Below are 19,088 nucleotides of genomic sequence, written 5' to 3'. Positions count from 1 at the left end.
AGAAAACAAATCTCCATCATTGTCATTGCCGCAATATGAAAGATGAAATGTTTGAGGCAAATGCGATCTGGAACAGACATTTGGCCCCTGATTCTGTAAATTAGACTACACTTCATTTGAACTGCAGATGGTATTTTACATCCCACAGTCAACATTCTTCCATTTAGATATCCCAGACTGGATTCAGTGGCTGCTAGGAAATTGCTGTAAAATAAAAAATATATATCTATTTTGAAGGTAACTGCTGCCATCTGAATCTGTAAGTTAGCACCTTGTGTGCATCAATGAGAGATTCAAGGTCTGAAAAAAAATGGACAAATGTGTTTTAATAATACATGGACCTCACAAAGAACTGTCCAGAATGCAATATTTGTTTGTTGTTGTTTCCGGTTGTCATTAGCACTCGCTTTGCATGTGAATCAGACATTCTAAGCGTTGGACAGCGTCTCACTGCAATATATGCCAACAACTAACAAATGATGGTCAAGTTGCAGAGTAACGGAAGCAATAACAGCCTAATCCCATTTCCTAATATCATGCAGCTCAACTCTGCATTCGTTTACTGAATACAGATGTAAAGTCGCTCTGTTTGTGGAGAATAAATGGCTTTTAATTAAACCAATCAAACTGAACATACAGTGGCAGAAAAAACCCTATTTGATAGTTGTCTAAAAGACAAATATTTACAGAAATATTTTTTTTCATGTTCCAATTGGCACATCGGATTTCACAGTGACGACCAGCAGCCTGCAAAATCTTTATCACTTTATGATGAATACATATTTTTAGAATCCATTTGAACCAATGATCCTGACAACATTCACATACTGTATTAGGTCCATGAAGTGCACTGAAAAATAATGCCCACTCAGGATTATCCCTATGCTAAATATATGCTTTATTGTCCAAAATATTGGGTCACTCTTCCGATTCACTGATTTCAGAGTCCCAGCCCCTTCCACGGTCACATGTGTACAAAATTAAGCACCTAGTCATGCAGACTGTTTCTGTAAACATTTGTAAATAAATCGTCACTCTCAGGAGCTCGGTGAAATCCAGTGTGACACCTTGAGAGCATAACGTGCAATAAATCCAGTTACGAAATTCCTTTTACTGCTTGTGCAATTTTAACAAAGTAAAAACGGGTGAAAATGACAGCAGCTGAGCCTCAAACTGGTAGGCCCCGTAAAAATTCAACAGTATAAGTTCACGGGATGCTTCAGTGTGTAGTGTGCAGAGTTCATCGACTTACAGCTACAGGTATTCAAATATCACGAGATGTTCAGATTAGCTCAAGAAAAAAAAATGTAGCTTCAAGGGACGGCAAAGAAACGACAACAAGAAATAAAGAATCAAATTCCTAATCTCCATCTCTACCGTTCTATTAAAAAGTTGAAACTGGCCACATCTGCTGTTTTGTTGTTGTTTTCTATCACTTAGTTTAAAAAATTGAGTGCATTTCTTGTTTAACAAGCATTACCTAATTTATTGCTGACGTGGGTAGCCTGAGTGCATGGTAATTGTTGATCTTTACTGCTGTCCAAACAAATTTTTGGGATTGTAATATTGTGATAATCATGAATTTGCAATGCATTCCGAAGCCCTCCTTGATACATAAATTTCACTAGCAGTAACTCCTACGACTTCAGGGAAGACATTTTGGACATTTTTCATGCGCCCACCTTTGTGGGAACAGCTCGGGGACGGCCCCTATCTGTTTCAACATGAATGCACACCAATGCGCTAGGCGAGGCCCATAAAGACATGGATGAGCAAGCCTGACATGGAAGAACCTGGCTGGCCTTCACATAGCACTGACCTCAACCAGATAAAATATGTTTGGTGTGAATTAGAGTGGAGGCCATGAGCCAGGGAGGCCTGGCTCATGGCCTCCACTCTAATTCACACCATTACAAGAGTAAGTCACAGAAAAGTGTAATAGTGACAACCTTCCTGTTCAAATTCAGTGTCTGACCTCAAAAAAATAAAATAAAGTAAAATAACTTCTTAGAATTTCTATAAACATACCTCTAAACATTAAAGCTACAGTTAGTAACTTTTACTGAAAAATATAACATTTTTATGCATATTTGTTAAAACTGTCATGCTGTCATGTCAGGTTAATATGAGGCTAATACTCTCTGAAATGATCAGGACCCTCATCCTCCTCCCTGTAGTCCTACTGCCATCTGCAGAAATGCACCACTCAGTCAGAAATGACCAATGAGACTCATAAAGAAGGTCTTAGCATTGTTGTCAATCATGCTTCTGTTCATGCTGCTCACTCCCTCCCCCACTCCTTCCCCACAGGGAAGTCTGTCACGAATGCACTTGATTGTTAGCATGGTCACCGATGATGTCGGATAAACAGTTTTCCTGGAACAATAAGTTGTTTCTCCGCCATTGGCACATTGACAAGCGTGACTGACAGTCCTAAGACTCCTGGCTCTGATTGGTTGTTTCTGAGCTGTGTATTTCTGCAAATGGCAGTAGGACCACAGAGATGAATCAGAGGAGCTTGGTTTTTTTTTTGGCAGTCTTGATATAGTGGCAGTTTTACAAAGCAAATAAAAAAAAACATATTTTAATAAAAGTTACATACTGAACCTTTGGGGAAAGCTGGTCAACAATTATAAGAAATGTTTAATGCCAGTAAAGATTTACCAACTAATTACAGAAAAGGCTATACATCATTTTTAACATGCCATATTTAAAATACAATGTAAATAATAACAGAAAATGTTTTTATACAAAACTGGTTATCTTTTACACTTTATTCATTTTTGTTTTATATGCTGAGAAGGAACATTGTGCATTGATTAATATTTTTAATATCGTAAAGGTAAACGCACCAAATTACAGCCAAAGTTGTAAGCTAACACTTTTATTCTCTTAAGATTTGGGTCTCATGTCTTATCAGAAACAACTTTCTTGGTTGAATTAAAATATTTTAAAATATAAATTTACCAGGGGTATGAATATTTTTTGGCTTAACTGTATATAAGAAGCCCATTGTGGGTCAAGGCCGTCTTAGGACCCATTCAGCCCATGCAGAAATCCTCATGGGGCCCACATGCACATGTTGCCTGGGGATCCTGACCCTCAACAACAGTCATAGTTGTTTTTCTGACCCTTTATGGAAATTAATCTGGTCAACAGAAAGTCACTTTACAAGCTGAACTGTACAAACTGTTTTGCAGATAAACAATTTAAATGAACGAACCAACAAAAACAAAAATGTGCATTAGTGTTGGATTATTTTTTAATAAAAGCATTTTTTAAATTATATATATATATATATATATATATATATATATATATATATATATATATATATATATATATATATATATATATATATATATTTTATCTCTCCGATTTAAGACAGATTGTTCCTGCTTTTTCAAACATGCCTCTAATAAAGAGTGATATCATGCTCTCGCTGCTTTCCATTCTAATATACTGACTGCTCTCCTCACGCGGATCCCAACGCTTTTTACATGACCCATAAAAACAAATGTCTCACCGCTTCCACGCAAACTTCACCGCGCAGGGTCCATCCACAGCGCGTCCGGTCTCCATATCTCACCAACACAAACCAAACAACGTCCCGAATTATGTCCTCCATGTACACATCACTCTATGTGCTGATTCAAAGCAAAACGCAACCACACACACACACACACGCACAAAAAAAAACCCTACACTGAAGACAGACACCACAGGAATGAAATGTCCCTCTCGCTGCGTCCTGCTGCAGCCAGAGTACGTGCGGCGTCCACACAGAAATCCTTACGCCAGACGCCTCAAGTTTCACATGATGCTCCCATTCAGTAAAACGCGCTGGCTGCTCACTGGAGGAAGGCAAAAGCATATGACTGTGGCATTTGCCCGAGCAGTCTCTCTGCTACAGGTAATCTCCTCGTGGGTCCTACCTGTCAATAGGTCAATAGCAATTATGATGGTTGTTAAAGTCATCATAATTAAGCTGTGTTTTTCTTGTCAACTGACCCGGTTCGGGCTGCGCTTTGGTGGAGCTTAATGGAACAAAGACAGGTGATAAAACCAGGACAAGGGTCAAGCTTCAGGTTCAAAACCGGCTCAGTGACTCCACCTAACGGAGGAAGCTACTTATTACACTTTCAGTCACAATTTAAGTCAGACAGGTTTACTGCCAGACTTATCATGTGCAGAGGTCATCTGAGTGATAAATCATGTAGAGCTTGTAAAAATGAATAAATTAAAAAAAAATCAAACTGTATCACTCCAAACGTAAAACGTAATCATGCTCAGCCCGGTGTCTCTCGCGCTGCACTGTGGTCCCTGATGTGCCGCATGAAAGAAGCAGAGGGACGCAAAAACCCGTCATGACATGTCAGCCGTCACCTTGCGCTGACGTGAATATTTCTGACAGGAGGAAGTGGAACAGCATTAACCCATTTCCTCCACAAATATGCCCACTGCTAGATGGGCAATGACACATCGCTGATTTGTGCGACGAAGCTACCCTTTTTACCCATCATTAGTAATCTTAAACTGAAATGACTCATGACTGTTTCAAGTCATGAATATTTAACAAGGCGCATTGGTGGTTTTGGGTGGTGCGGTCGTTTTTTGTTTTGTTTTTTTTTTTTTTTAAGAAAAGAAAAAAACAAAACGAACAAAAAAAAAAAACAAAAAATACTCCTTCCTGCATCTCTTTGCAGGAGTTTGTCCCTTTGGTCCATCACGGTAATTCACTGGGACTGTTTTCTGAGTGCTGCCTGGCTGCAGGGACATGAAAAACACAGCAGATCGGGCGGGGCTGAGAGTGGAAAGGTCTCACAGTTGAAATGCAATGCCGGCCAATATTTTAGAGCGCTGCTGCTTTTCTGTGTTGAAAGGTGCAGCTGCCTTTGTGTTACTGGTTCCAACTTTCACACCACACAGAGATGCTCCACAGTTGGTGTTTTTTTTTTCTTTCTTTCACTAGATACAGAATACCTTGCAAAAATCACTCGTACACTTTGAGTTGTCCCACAATTTGTCGTGTTACAACAAGAAACTTTAGTGTAATTAGTGTGTATAGCTAATGACACTGCCTTCAGAGATCAGCTAATTACTAAATAGTTAGTTTAATAGATAACATCAGTGAACAAACAGCATCTTAAACACCAGAGCAGCTTGGTTTAAATGTATTATTTAAACTTGCTAAATATTTCCTTATATACTGGGACACTGCATATTAATGGATGTTCACATGAAAATATACCGGTGTCTAGCTAAAAGCTAAATTCCTTCTGTAGCCTCTTGGCAGATTGATATCAAAACAAACCAAAAACATATGGATATTACCTTAAAGCCTAGTCTCTCATCTCAACATTCACTTATATATGTGCTAATAAACACATGCTTTTGAATGCCAGAACATTTGTAAGAAAACAATCACAAATACAAATAAGTCCAATAAATACATTACACTTCATATATAAGCAGCTAAAAATGAAAATATTTTCTCTAAAATCACAGAGTCACATACTACTTAAAAGCAACCAAACTCGAGGATTCTCTCACAGAGGGTGTTAAATGTTTACATATTCTAGTATGCCTGAGCAGTAGCACATTCTGACTGAATATAGAAAAGAATAACTGTAGAGCTGAAAACCTGCCGACACACAGCTGTTCACCTGTCCAGATGAACGGAAGTAAAATGAAAGGCTAACTGTTGATGCATCTCCATAAATCTGGGCTTTATGGGAACGTGGCAAGAAGAAAGACCATCGTCATAATTCCCAGTTAAAACGTTTCAACTTAGAAGTATGTGCTCTAGTCAGATGAGACTGAAACTGAACTTTCTCATCTGCACCGTGTTCCAAATTATTATGCAAATTGGATTTAAGTGTCATAAAGATAAAAATTTTTGTGGTGCTATTAAATTTATAGATGGTATTGTGTGTCAAGGCTCTTTGAATCACTATAACTAATTTCAGAGAGCTGGGTTGATTAGTTTGTCTGGCGAGCTCAATTAAAGGAAATCTACTTAAGAAGGATGTTCCACATTATTAAGCAGGCCACAGGTTTCAAGCAATATGGGAAAGAGAAAGAATCTCTCTGCTGACAGAAATCATCAGATAGTGTAGTGCCGTATGACAAGGTATGAAAACATTAGATATTTAACGAAAACTGAAGCGTTATTGTACTGTGAAGAGATTTATGGCTGATTCAGAACAAAGATGGGTTTGTACAGATAAAGGCATAATGAAGAAAGTTTCTGTTAGACAAATTCATCGTATAAAGAGAGCAGCTGTTAAAATGCCCTTACAAAGCAGCAAACAGTTATTTGAAGCTGCTGGTGCCTCTGGAACCTCAAGGTGGAGGATCCTCCAGAGGCTTGCAGTGCATCAACCTACTATTGGGCCCCTAACCAGAGCTCACAAGCAAAAACGGTTTCAGTGGGCCCAGGTGTACATGAAGATTCATTTTCAAATAGACTTGTTCACTGATGACTGCTGTGCAACCCTGGATGGTGCAGATGGATGCAGTAGTAAATTGGTGGTGGACGGCCACCACATCCCAACACGGCTGTGACTTCAGCAAGGAAGTGATGGAGTCATGTTTTGGGCCGAAGTCATGCGGAGAGAGAGAGAGAGCTGGTGGACCCCTTCAGAGTCCCTGAAGGTGTGAAAATGACCTCAGCAAAGAATATGGACTTTCTGACTGACCACTTTCTTTCATGGTTCAAAAAGAAGAGCCGTACCTTCAGTAGCAAAATCATCTTCATCATGACAAACCACCATCTCAAATGGAAATGGATCAGGGAAGCGTCAAACGTCTCTCATTACTTTAATAATAATAATAATAATAATAATAATAATAATAATAATAATAATAATAATAATAATAATAATAACTGATTTGTGTATGTCGCTGTTATGGATAGTTGCAGGCTTGGGTAGTCTTTGTGTTAGCATATGAAAAAGTCTCCTTGTCTTCCTTTGATGGCAAACAGAGATAACTGTTGCTCTCTGCTACTTTCAGTTCTTCTTCTGCACTCAGGTTGAGTAAAAGGTGTGGATCTATGAGATCCTTATCAAACGTTACCATCACTGACAAGGCATATCAAACCTCTCTTTCACAATAAGTATGGCCTGCAGCATTTTGTACAGACGTCTCACAAACATTTCCTATCTGGGCTCCGGGTGCCTTGAAGATGAACAGGTAAGAGAATGTTCCGATCTATCTGCGAGTCTTCTTGAGGGCTTACATCGAGAAAATGTGTGCATGCTTGTTATTCCGAACAATTGAATTTCCAAAGTCTCCATCTAGTTTTTCTGTAAAATGCACATTTTTATAGGAACACAAACGGCTTTAGTTCCAACAAGTCCGACAGCACAAATTGCTTGGCTACGTCAAGAAAGGGCTTGTTATGTATTTTCTTGCAACATTTGTTCACACTGTGATTTAAGGGTCCCGTTTTAGAGTGTTCAAGTTCAGTTTATGCAGTGTGCAGCCAGTTCACCCATGCTGATCCTGTCATTTTGATCCGTTTATTCTTTCTCGCTTAAAAGACCAAAAAACAAAACAAATTCGGGCCATAAAACAAGTTTATAGTCTGTTAGTTGCTTCCACAATATTTTTTATATGGACCCCATAGAGAGACACTCTTTGTGCCTACGTTCCACTATGAGTTTGAAACGGTACTAAAAGGATGATCCTATACCTCCAGTTGTCTAGCAGACTGTTATAAAAAATAAATTATGTCTGGGACTTTAATGCGTTAATTTTGATGAACTAATTACATAGATACAAATACAAAGATTCCTGCCAGAACCTTTGTATTTGTACTTTTCCGGTACGCCTGTCGATTGGATGCACAAAAGACATCTGCAAACAACAGCGATGGATGACAAAGCTGCTTCTCTTGGCCCTTGGTGGGTTTATATTTGTTAAAAAAAATGACCTAATGGGATGCTGGAAAATACTATTATTGTGTGCACATTGCGCAAAAAGGAGTTAGCCTATCACCAAAGCTATTCAAGCCTAAAATGCCATCAAGGATAAACATGTTGCAGTAAGGACATACAGTATGTCCCCAACGCTAATGCCAGCCTGAAACACTGAAACACTTGAAAGCTGATTGGGTGTAATGAATAGCCCTTTAGACCAATCTGATGGTTAGAAACAATGAGCATCTTTGTTGTTGAGCTCACGTCTATTTAAACCATAATTAACTCATTAATTGTGTCATTCAAGTGTCATTAATTAAAAGACCCACAAAGTTGATAAATGAAGGTAAAATGCAAGAAGAGCTCACGATGATTCAAATCCGGCGACATGAATCGAACCAAAGAAGACGTGTTTTATATGAAAGTAGAAAATTTATTTTTAAAAGCAGCGGCACATCTCTGTTGGACTGAAATATTCAGTCGAAATTACAAATGTTTGCATAAAACCAGCCATTATCTGCAAACTCAAATAAATACGAATTTGAAATAAATACATCAGGAAAACTGACGTGAATAAATAAATTTAAAAAAAAATAAAAGACAATAACAACTAATAAATAGTAAATATCCTAAACTCTTGAGCTGCCTTGCAGAAATCAGAGGTGTATCTTCATCTCCTGGTGTTTAGCTTCCTGATGAACTTTATGTGTTTTTTGAAAGGGTTAGTCTTGCTTTGTGTCTCCATGGTCATTGTGCAATTGCTGTTCTTCTGTAGGAGAAAAAGAGAGGTTGAATTAATTTGGATATCAGCTTTGGGGACTACATTTACCAAGTAGTATTGTGTTTTTAATAGTTTCCCTTTTTACATTTACCTGTGGATGTTTTGCTAGTTTTTCCAAATTTGACACAAGTCTTTCAATAACAGCGTTCACTGTTGCCTCCTGTGTCATATTCCTAAGAAAACGTCTCAGCTTCTGGCTGAAGGCATCCACACATTTGGACTATAGAGGAGGCAAAACATTGGCTTTATGAGACGACATGCATCAAAATTGCTGATAGTAATGACAACAAAGTTTCATTCTGACTAGTAAAAGCAGCAAAATGCAGAAAAGATGGGAAACTTACAGGATGGCTGAACATGTACTTTCCAGGAATAAGAATGGGCTTGAGGAGAAAGAAATAACATAAGTGATTAATTAACTACAATATTTTAAGCAGAGTCATACTAGTGAAGTAGTAAATGAAACACCAAGTAACATTAATAATCTTTTATACTTACCATGTTGTGGCTGACGCTAATGTTTAGGTCTTTTATAATCTCAGTGTTCAGGTTAGGGTTTGGAGTAAAGCTGGTCGAGGTCACGTTTTGAGAAACGCTGTGGCAGACCTGCAGCAGGACTAAGACAAATATGTATTTCATCGTTCTGCAGTGATGCCTTTCTCTGTTTCTCTGTATAAAGGGTGAGCGTTGAAATGATCTGAGTCTGCCCTTACGCTATATATAGAAGAAGCAAGAAGGAAGTCTTATCTGATGTCACTTTGTTCACGAATGGAAACCAAATCACACTTTTTTTTTTAAATGGGTAAGAATGCAACTTACATGTTATCAGTATGCCAATAATAATAATAAAAAAAAAAACAGAACAGAAAAATTGGAAGAGAGCCGGAAACCACCGAAACAAGTTACTCATGTTAAAGCCAACAGGCATGCACAAATAATTTAGCTGGATTTGTTGTACACAATCCTAATCAATATATGAAGAGCTGTTGATAGGTTTCATGGATGGGTTGCTATTTTAAGATAGGGTTGTGATCGAACAGGAATTTCATTCTTTGCTAATGACTTTATTAGAAACTTTTCCTCTAAGAGTTGTTAAAAACAACCTTTCATGCACTATAACCTCAATCTGAGAGTGTGCTCATTGCAATTCATTCATTCACGCTGAGTGACATCAGGGAAATTTAAATGTGATGCATCTCATATCAGTAAGACCCATACAAAATGACACTCTAATGCCACACTAACAGGGCAAAGACTGCGTTGAGCTGCCGTGTGAGTGACTGCAAACACAGCAAGTTTATCAGAGAAAGGAAATTACTTTGTGTTAATGCAGTGTGAGATACAACTCGCTCAGCTATAAACCCACAGCAACCACTACCCCAAAGCTGATTTTGAAATGGTTTTCAACTTGTGATGTGTCTCAGTTCAACGGCGCTGACGATTCTTAAAAAAGAAATAATCAAATATTGTCACTATTACGCACAGAAAGTTGAGTTGCTGAAGGGATCTAACGGGATCACCACTGCAGACCGTGGGCGGAGAGAGTGTGGTCAGTGTCGGCGAAAGACAGAAGTTTTGTAGGAAACCCCGTCAAAGAGTGTGAACAATTATTTGCATAATTGTCTTATTCATCGTTGATCGACTTCCAGATAATTATCACACATCTGAAGAAGATTTTTTGATGCTGTTCCGTCTTGACATCAGCATTGAAATAATACAGCAACATGTGGAGCCCTGTTCAGCTCATAGCTCCAAAATGGAAAGAGAATACTACAACTACAAACCTACCAAGACATGGCCGTCCACTTACATGGGCCAAACAGGAAGTGCGTTAATCAGAAACGATAAATAAGAATGTTGTGAGTGACATTGGGAGCCAATTGAATGCTGCGCAATTAAAAATGACCTGAACCTGTTTATTTTTTGTAAAGTATTAAATGAGACTATAAATAAATGTAACTGGAATGAATTACATTAAATTAATCTCTGTTGTATTTGACATTCAATTAGAATTATTGATAATTAAGTATTACTGTTGTGTCGGCTGCCTGTCGTGGTGTTTCCAGCGACAAATTAAACATTTTTAAACATCATACCTCCATCTTTGATTTCTTGCCGTATAGAAAGCATGACATTGCATATTAAGGTAATCCTTGAAGTGAAATACATGACTGAAGTTAATATTATTACTGCGGTATTTCTGTTTTTCTTTTTTTTACCAAACTCCTGTTGGACTTGTCTCCAAAGATGCAACGCTGCAGGTTGAAATTAATTGCTTTGAACTAAACCACATAATTTCCTGAGGTTATTATAAAACAGCTTTTTATAGCTGTTTTATAATAACCTCAGGAACTTATGTAATCGTATTAAAGGGGACAGAATGACTACATCCATCAATTTTCAACATTCGGTTACTCTATGGAGGCTTGAGCTAACCTTCATTGAGTGGGATACACTCTGCACGGGTTCATCACAAGGCAACTCGGAAACACAAAGGACAACCAACAATACACACACACACAAAAGGCCTTGCAAGGTAGCGCTGCTAACACAGGTGTCAAACTCCAGTGCACCACACTATAATCAAATTATTAGGCCATTAGCAGGACTCTAGAAAACTTATACACATATTAAAGAAGTAATTCAACCATTTTATTCTGGTGTGTTGGATCTAAAAAGTGCAGGACGGTGGTTCACAGGGACTGGAGTTTGATATCCGTGAGCCTTATAATGACCCTATACTCATTGCCTATGTCAATCCATGTGAATCCATGACAAATAACAAATCTATTTTGTTATTTTTTGCATAGTTTTGAATGTTAAACCGAATTATATTTCCAGAGCCTGGATGTCAATTATCTGGACAGTAGTCAATTACAAAAAATGGAACATATTAATAACAGATTTCCTTTACTTTACATTATATTATATTAGTTTGCTTGTCCAGGGTTGTACTGTTAAAGAAAAACTTTTCAATAACTAGTTCAATAACATTTTTAAAGGCAAATAATTTTGACTTAGAAGGAAGTGCATCTTTTTTAGGCAATTACCATTTGAATGTGACATGTAGATGTGACAAACTGTAGGAGCATCTGAGTCAAACCGAATGGCACAGAAGGGAACTTTGAAACCTGTCTACCTGCTGTATCACATCTGTACACATTCTGCTTCATGATGTGGGCGAACAAGACGGAGGCAATCCGCTGGTTTCTCCCAGGTAGAAAATAAATTCTCTTTAAGTTTGAGATCTTTCTTTCATCAGAAAAGTGTGGTGGGAGGGGGCTTTAAATGGGGTTTTTAGAAACAGCTGATGAAAACAGATGCCAATTTGGTAGCAGAAAAAGTGACAATATCGAAACTTGCTGAGGCGACACTCCTGGTCATTTCCTTTTTGGGCTTTCAAAGATTCCCTCTAGATTAGTTTTTGCCACAGCTCTTTTGCTGTTACCTAACGCAGGGGTCATCGGGTCAGAGACTAAATTCGGCAACATGAACTTATGAAACAAATGACATGTTGGCGCGTGTTAAAATAGCTGCGCTGTCTCTTCTTGTGAGAGTAACTAGTAACAGATGATAAAGATGTGTTATATTAAAATGTAAAACAAATAAAAGATCGTGGGAGTTTCCCCGCGCTCCTAGGGAATGGGCAACACCACTGGTCCGCCGAAGAAAGATCAAGGGGAAAATCCCTTCTTGGACACTTGTAAGAGTGTTCAATGAAGAACATGTACTCGGGGTTTATGCAGGAAATCAGCATGCAGAGTGTTTTTCTAGAAAGAGTTATGACCTACTTCTGGTTTCTCATGGTCTACTGAGTGAGTCTTTTGAAAAGTTACAGACTTTAGACATGTCTAATCCCTTGATGCAGTAAGAAAATGTTATGTGTAGTGAAATATGTACATCAAGCCATTTTTGTTTGAGGAAATCAAACTCTACCACTTGCATGATTTGACTCCTGAAGATGAAATCACTGACTGAAGCCAAGGTGTATCCAGACTACTTGAAAGAACTGCTTTTACTCTAGTTAAGACAAATCCTTCATCAAATCTCTCATCTGTTTTCATCAAAACAGCAATCAGCCAAATCTATTTCTTTTAAATATTCCTTATCTCATCTCTGAAGATCTCTACATGACTCATGTTCTGTCTGATCTGGGGATGCTACTTGCACTGTGTTGCACTTGTCAACATGTGCTATGTTTGTCTTGACACAATCAGTGGGTTGTGAATGAGATGACTGTGCACTGTAATAAACCAGGCAGTCGTTCTTTGCACCCCGGGGAAATCTTCAAACAGTGACAAGAAAATCACAAATTGGTGCTTAGTATTCAAAATCCAAACATCACACTTGAACGTTTTCTCGGTTGCTCAGTAAAGTACAGTTTCACCAGAAAGCAGGTGTAGCCTTCACTTTTGTCATCTTACAAACTTTTTCCTTCAGTAGATTTGAATGTGTTTTGCCTTTCAATTAATCTACACACAATAGGCCGTAAAGATAAAGAGAAACACGTTTTGTAAATGTATAAAAACAGCTGTGACCAGCTTTAATATTCACATGCTTTACAATCACTCTCGTAACTCAAGTGCATCTGATTCCCACTCATTCTCCTTGGTCGGCTTCTGCAACTAAAGTTGTCCTTTTGATGTAAATTCAGTTAACTGGACACAATTTGGGCTGAAAGACACTTGTCTGTGCAGGATCTCACTGTCGGCAGCACGTATTGGAACAGAAACCAAGCAGTGAAATCACAGGGATTGTCCGACTCCGACACCAGATTGTGTTAAGGGAGCATCAAACTAGGAAAGTATAAAAAGTGATTTGGTTAATAAAATTGGGAAAAGCTCTGACCTTCTGTTGATCTGACAAACTGACAAAGCTAAGAGCTCCAGTGTTTCCATGTAAAGAAATTTACCTTAGAGATTCTCAGACCAGGAAAATGGCAAAAGCAAGACATGTGTGTTTGGTCTGAACTTCACGTCTACAGAACATGAGATGTGGAGATGGCAGCATCACATCGTGGGGGAGATTTCTACCAGATACACGGTTATCTGTTCTATGTTGTGCTGGGATAATATTACAAAATGTCCAGGATGTGTCCCACCTTCAGTCCAGTTACCATTATGAGTAGGCATGTCAAAAAACCTACACAGATTATTTGAGCACATTTTTGCCATGTCAATATAGGTTCCTTTTGTAGATTTAAAAAAAAAATAAATTCCTATGTTAGATCTGGTCCGTAATGTAACAAAAGAAGAAAAAATGAAAGAGTGAGGATTCTTTCTGCACTCACTGTCTTTGCAATAAGAGAGCAAGAGCTTAGTTAATTCTGGCGAAGCTCTTGAAGAACAGACAATGAGATCAAGATGATAAGATACAAGATAATATCAAGTACCAACATATTCGAGGACTTTGTTCAGTCTTCTTCCATTAAGTTGGAATTTCTGACCCTGGTAGTCGTCTACTCTGGGCCATTTGCAAACTTGTGATGGATACAGAGAAGGAAAGTATTGTCGTTTTTGCAATTATGTGTGGATAATTAGTTCACGGAAAAGGCCTGATGTGTCTCTTTCAATGTCTTTTTGTGCGTTGAACCGCTAACGGAGATAAAGTGAGGCAAGTTGAGACTGCTGACTGCAAGAAAGGGAAAACCTTGGTCAACTTGTGAGCAATGGTGTGAAGATAAGGCCCTGAATCTGATAGTTCCGTGAGGCAACATTAAGCCTTTCAAAATCTACCTTGCTCCCATCATCATGATGTAGGTTCAGCAACTTAACGACAAACATAATTTCTTTTCTCATGAATTTTACAGCTCATGGGGATGATCTGTCACAGAGTACTGACAGGAAAGCTGCTGTCACAGGCTTTTCTGCCACGCAAATTACAGAGGCGATTGGTCGCCCACTTAAATTTGTCATCAGTTTACTTTTTACAGTTACCTTTTACTTCATTATAAATGTAGTAAAGTGAATGATCAAAAGTTGAACTTAAGTTGACATTTATTCCTTGGTGTTTATTCTTAATAATCAAAAATCATGGTTTGACTGGTTTCAGCAGCAAAATCACAAAAAGGGTTTCATCTATTAGGGAGCACAGATTTATTTAACTGTAACAAGAGACATATCTATTTTATTTTACTGTAACATGTAAAAAAAACATGTTTTTTTTACATGTTACAGTAACAAGCAAAAAATACAAGTTGGAATGTTTTTATTTTTTTTTAGATATATAGTAAAACATTTTATTAGAAAAATCACATTTATTCTAAAAATAAACATAGCTTTCTGTCTTTGGAAAGAACTAACAAATAATGAATATCATGCATATAATAATTTTTATATTGAGTCATAAACATTTTCCATATTTTTTATTAATCATAATTCAGAACAAGACAAACTAAACCCAAGTAGGCAAACATGGAAACCTCTCAACTAAAAGTCAAACCGGAGTGCAAACCACATTATTACTATTATTATTATTATTATTTATTAGATTTCTAGTAGCTATTTTAAAGGCAATAAACAAACATGTGCGGCCTGCTTAAGGTTTGCATTGAATGAAATGTTGGATACTTTGGCGCTCCATCTTATTTTTCAGATTGTTGCCTTCAGTGTTATTTGCATGTAACATATAACAGGTCTTTGAGTGTTTTAAATACATATGGGTTAATTCTCCATTGGTCAATTAATATCCATATGTGATGGACCGAGCAGTTAAGGAACAGCCAGGCACCGGTTCAAAGTCAAAAATAATTGTTTTATTTAACCCAAAACAAAACTTGGGTAAATAATAGAAAAAATGACAAAATTTGGGCCCATAAAAGAGGTCAAAGTAACAGACATCAACTCAGACTAACTCAAAAAACAGACCTCCCAAACAGAGACAAAAGGGGACTTAAATACTGGCTGATCAGGCCACATACAAAACACAAAGGGGAAAATACACAGAAACCTAACTGAAACTAACATAGCAAATCCCATTCCCCCCCTCTGGATGATGAGTAATGGTGTGAACCAATTTGCAGTCTCAGCTGGCTTGCTCCACCCCTTCTCCACCTCTCCTAAGGATTGGGCAGCCAGCACTTAAACTCAGAAACAAAACAAAGATTAAATCAAGCAAAACACAACAATATAAACTAAAATGTGCGCACTTATTCTAGAATACACTGTGATGTGTTGCTTTCTAAACAAACCCAGTTATTCTGTAAATTAAATCCTAAACTTAAAGAAATCCAAATATAAGTGAGATGAACTTATTGCGTGTGGTGAGAGTAAATATTACCACATTTGTGTGGCTGTAACTGCAGCCATCACACACTCCCCCTCTTCAGATCTCTCACTGGGACAGCGAGAGAGACAGTCTGCGATGCAGTTGTCCTTGTCGGGGATATGGTGGATGGTGAATCGAAATGGCTGGATGGCAAGGTACCATCGCGTAATCCTTCCATTGGTATCTCTCATCTTCTCTATCCATTGGAGAGCTTTATGGTCAGTCTCTAAGGTGAACTCTCTGCCAAGAAGGTAGTATTTGAATGAGTCCAGGGCCCATTTAATGGCCAGTGCCTCTTTCTCAATGGTTGAATATCGTATTTCCCTTGGAAACAGCTTGCGGCTAATAAAAGCCACTGGATGGCGCTCTCCAGGGGGTCCCTGCAGCAGAACAGCTCCCAAACCTCTCTCAGAGGCATCAGTCTGTAGAATAAAAGGTCTCTCAAATTCAGGGCTGTGCAGGACTGGGCTCTTACTCAGAGATTGCCGCAGGTCCTGAAAAGCGGTTCTGGCCTCCTCTGTCCAGAGGATCTTATTGGGGCTTCTTGAACCAGTGAGATCCGTTAATAACGCGGCCCTGGCTGAGAAATGAGGGATAAACCGATGATAGAACCCTGCCATACCCAGAAAAGATCTTAACTGTTTTCTGGTCTCAGGCAGAGGGCAGGACTCTATAGCTGTAATTTTATTTATTTGAGGCTTTATCACTCCATTTCCTATAACAAACCCCAGGTACTCAGTTTCAGACTTGGCAATTGTACACTTGGCTGGATTAATAGTCAACCCTGCAGATTGAAGTCGCTCCAACACCTTCTCCAAATTTTTCAGGTGATCTTCCCAGGTAGCACTGAAAATGACTATGTCATCAAGGTAGGCTGCAGCAAAATCAGACATGTCAGATAGTACCTGATCCATCAATCTCTGGAATGTTGCCGGGGCACCATGTAGTCCAAATGGCATGACTTTAAACTGGAACAGGCCCCATGGGGTCCGGAAAGCAGTAAGTTCTTTTGACTGCTCCGTCAGGGGTACCTGCCAATAACCTTTGCAGAGATCTATGGTTGTTAAATATCTGGCCTTCCCAATCCGCTCAACCATGTCATCGATGCGGGGGGCTGGATATGAATCAAATTGTGTTATTCCATTCAAATACCTGAAATCAATGCAGAACCGTAGGCTGCCGTCCTTCTTCGGCACCAAGACCACTGGGTGGCACCATTCACTTCTTGATGGTTCAATGATTCCGAGTGACAGCATCAGATCAACTTCCTCTTTCAGTGAAGCCAACAGACGCTCAGGTATTCTGTAACTCAGTCTTCTCACAGAAGCTCCATCTTTTAATACAATGTCATGTTGGACAAGGTCCGTTTTACCAGGATTTCCCTGAAACATGTTTGGGGTGCACAGATTTCTCACCTGAGCCTGCTTTTCTTCCGAGAGGTGGTCCAGATCCAGCGATTGAGGTGAGGGCTTTGGCAGGTACTGGTTATCCTCCTCCTCTTCCTCTGTCACATCCTGAATAAGAAAAACATCTGCCTTTGGCTTCTCTACCCATTCTTTAAGCAGGTTGACATGGAGCACCCTGGTGGAACGGGGCTGATCTGGAATGGCAATCTTGTAGGTTGTTGGCCCCAGTTTGCTCTGGATTTCATACGGACCTTGCCATTTTGCCAACAGTTTACTGTCAGCACTAGGAAGGAGCACCAACACTTTCTGGCCAGGGCTGAAAGACCTCTGGTGAGCTGACTGGTCATACCAGTTTTTCTGATGTTTCTGTGCTTCTTCCTTATGAGCTTGGGCCAATGCCATCATCTTTTCCAGTCGTTCCCGCATCTGGACAACATAAGAGACAACATCTACAGCTTGAGATCTTTCTTTGTCACCCTCCCATGTCTCTCTTAACAGAGATAAGGGACCCCGGACTTCATAGCCATACAGCAATTCAAAAGGTGAAAAACCAGTAGAGGCCTGTGGCACTTCTCTATATGCAAAGAGAAGATAAGGTAGCCACTGGTCCCAATCTGTGCCGGTTTCATTGACAAACTTGCGCAACATTTGCTTCAAGGTCTGATTGAAGCGCTCTGTCAGGCCATCTGTCTGAGGGTGATATGGAGTAGTCTTTAGGCTCTTAATTTCTAGGAGTTGGTACACCTGCTTCAACAAAGTGGACAGAAAATTAGTTCCACAGTCGGTGAGAATTTCAGTTGGAAACCCAACTCGTGAGAAGAGCTGTATGAGACAGAAGGCAACTGCTTTAGCTTTTATTGATTTCAAAGGAAAAACCTCTGGATATTTTGTAGCATAATCCAGGATCACCAGCATGTAACGATTACCTGATTTACTTCTTTCTAGAGGGCCAACAATGTCCATTCCCAGCCGCTCAAATGGGGTGTTGATGACTGGCAAAGACTGAAGAGGAGCTCTGGGGGGAATTTTTAGGGAAGACTTTTGGCACTGAGGGCAGCTTTTGCAGAACAGAGTCACATCAGATCGTATTCCAGGCCAATCAAAATATTTTCTGATGCGGGCCAGTGTTTTGTGCTTTCCAAGATGGCCAGCCCATGGAATGGAATGTCCTAAAGACAGCACCACCTTCTGGACTGGTTCAGGAACCACTAACTGCAATGCTGACCCCTGCTGACGATATAAGATGCCATCTTTCAGCAAAAATTCACCCAGGCCGTTCAAACCTCGTTCAGGATTTTTATTTCCCTCTGCTTTCTGAAATAAAGATGTTAGGGCTGGATCGCTGTGCTGCAATTCTCTAATGTTAGCAGGGATTTTAAGCCCCATTGGTAACTCAGGCTCAGAGCTAGAAGGTGACTTAACAGCGTGTTGAAATTTCTCTTGCCGTCGCTGTCTGCGGGACTTGCGAGACTTCCCGGGTGTGGTCTCCAGGTCCGCATCATAAAAAGGCAAGGCACAGAGTGGTTGTATAAACTCCTCTCTCTTTTTAGCCTGAGATCTGGTTAATGCAATGTTACACATTTTGCTGGAGTTCAATAAATCACCCAACACAGGCAGGTCTTGACCCAGCACTGCTGGAAATGGCAAATTCTCAGCCACACCAATATTTAGAAGATAAAGTTGGTCTTGTACTTTAATATACAAGTCTGC

General features: G+C 39.2%; 1 protein-coding gene across 3 annotated transcripts in view; it reads right to left on the bottom strand.

Moving 5' to 3' along the window:
• LOC102225680 (D(1) dopamine receptor) overlaps positions 1-4,014 on the bottom strand; it is a 28,328-nt gene extending 24,314 nt beyond the window's left edge. For all 3 annotated transcript variants that reach the window (XR_002752265.1, XR_002752264.1, XM_023328234.1), the window contains exon 1: positions 3,527-4,014. The gene's annotated coding sequence lies outside the window, so the exon portion shown is untranslated. The remainder of the gene's footprint in view (positions 1-3,526) is intronic.
• Positions 4,015-19,088: the final 15,074 nt, after the last annotated feature.

The sequence above is a fragment of the Xiphophorus maculatus genome, chromosome 23 (assembly GCF_002775205.1).
Source record: "Xiphophorus maculatus strain JP 163 A chromosome 23, X_maculatus-5.0-male, whole genome shotgun sequence".
In the NCBI taxonomy this organism is placed as follows: Eukaryota; Metazoa; Chordata; class Actinopteri; order Cyprinodontiformes; family Poeciliidae; genus Xiphophorus; species Xiphophorus maculatus.
Note: the sequence above shows the minus strand (reverse complement) of the source record. Positions and strands in the feature narration are given on the sequence as shown.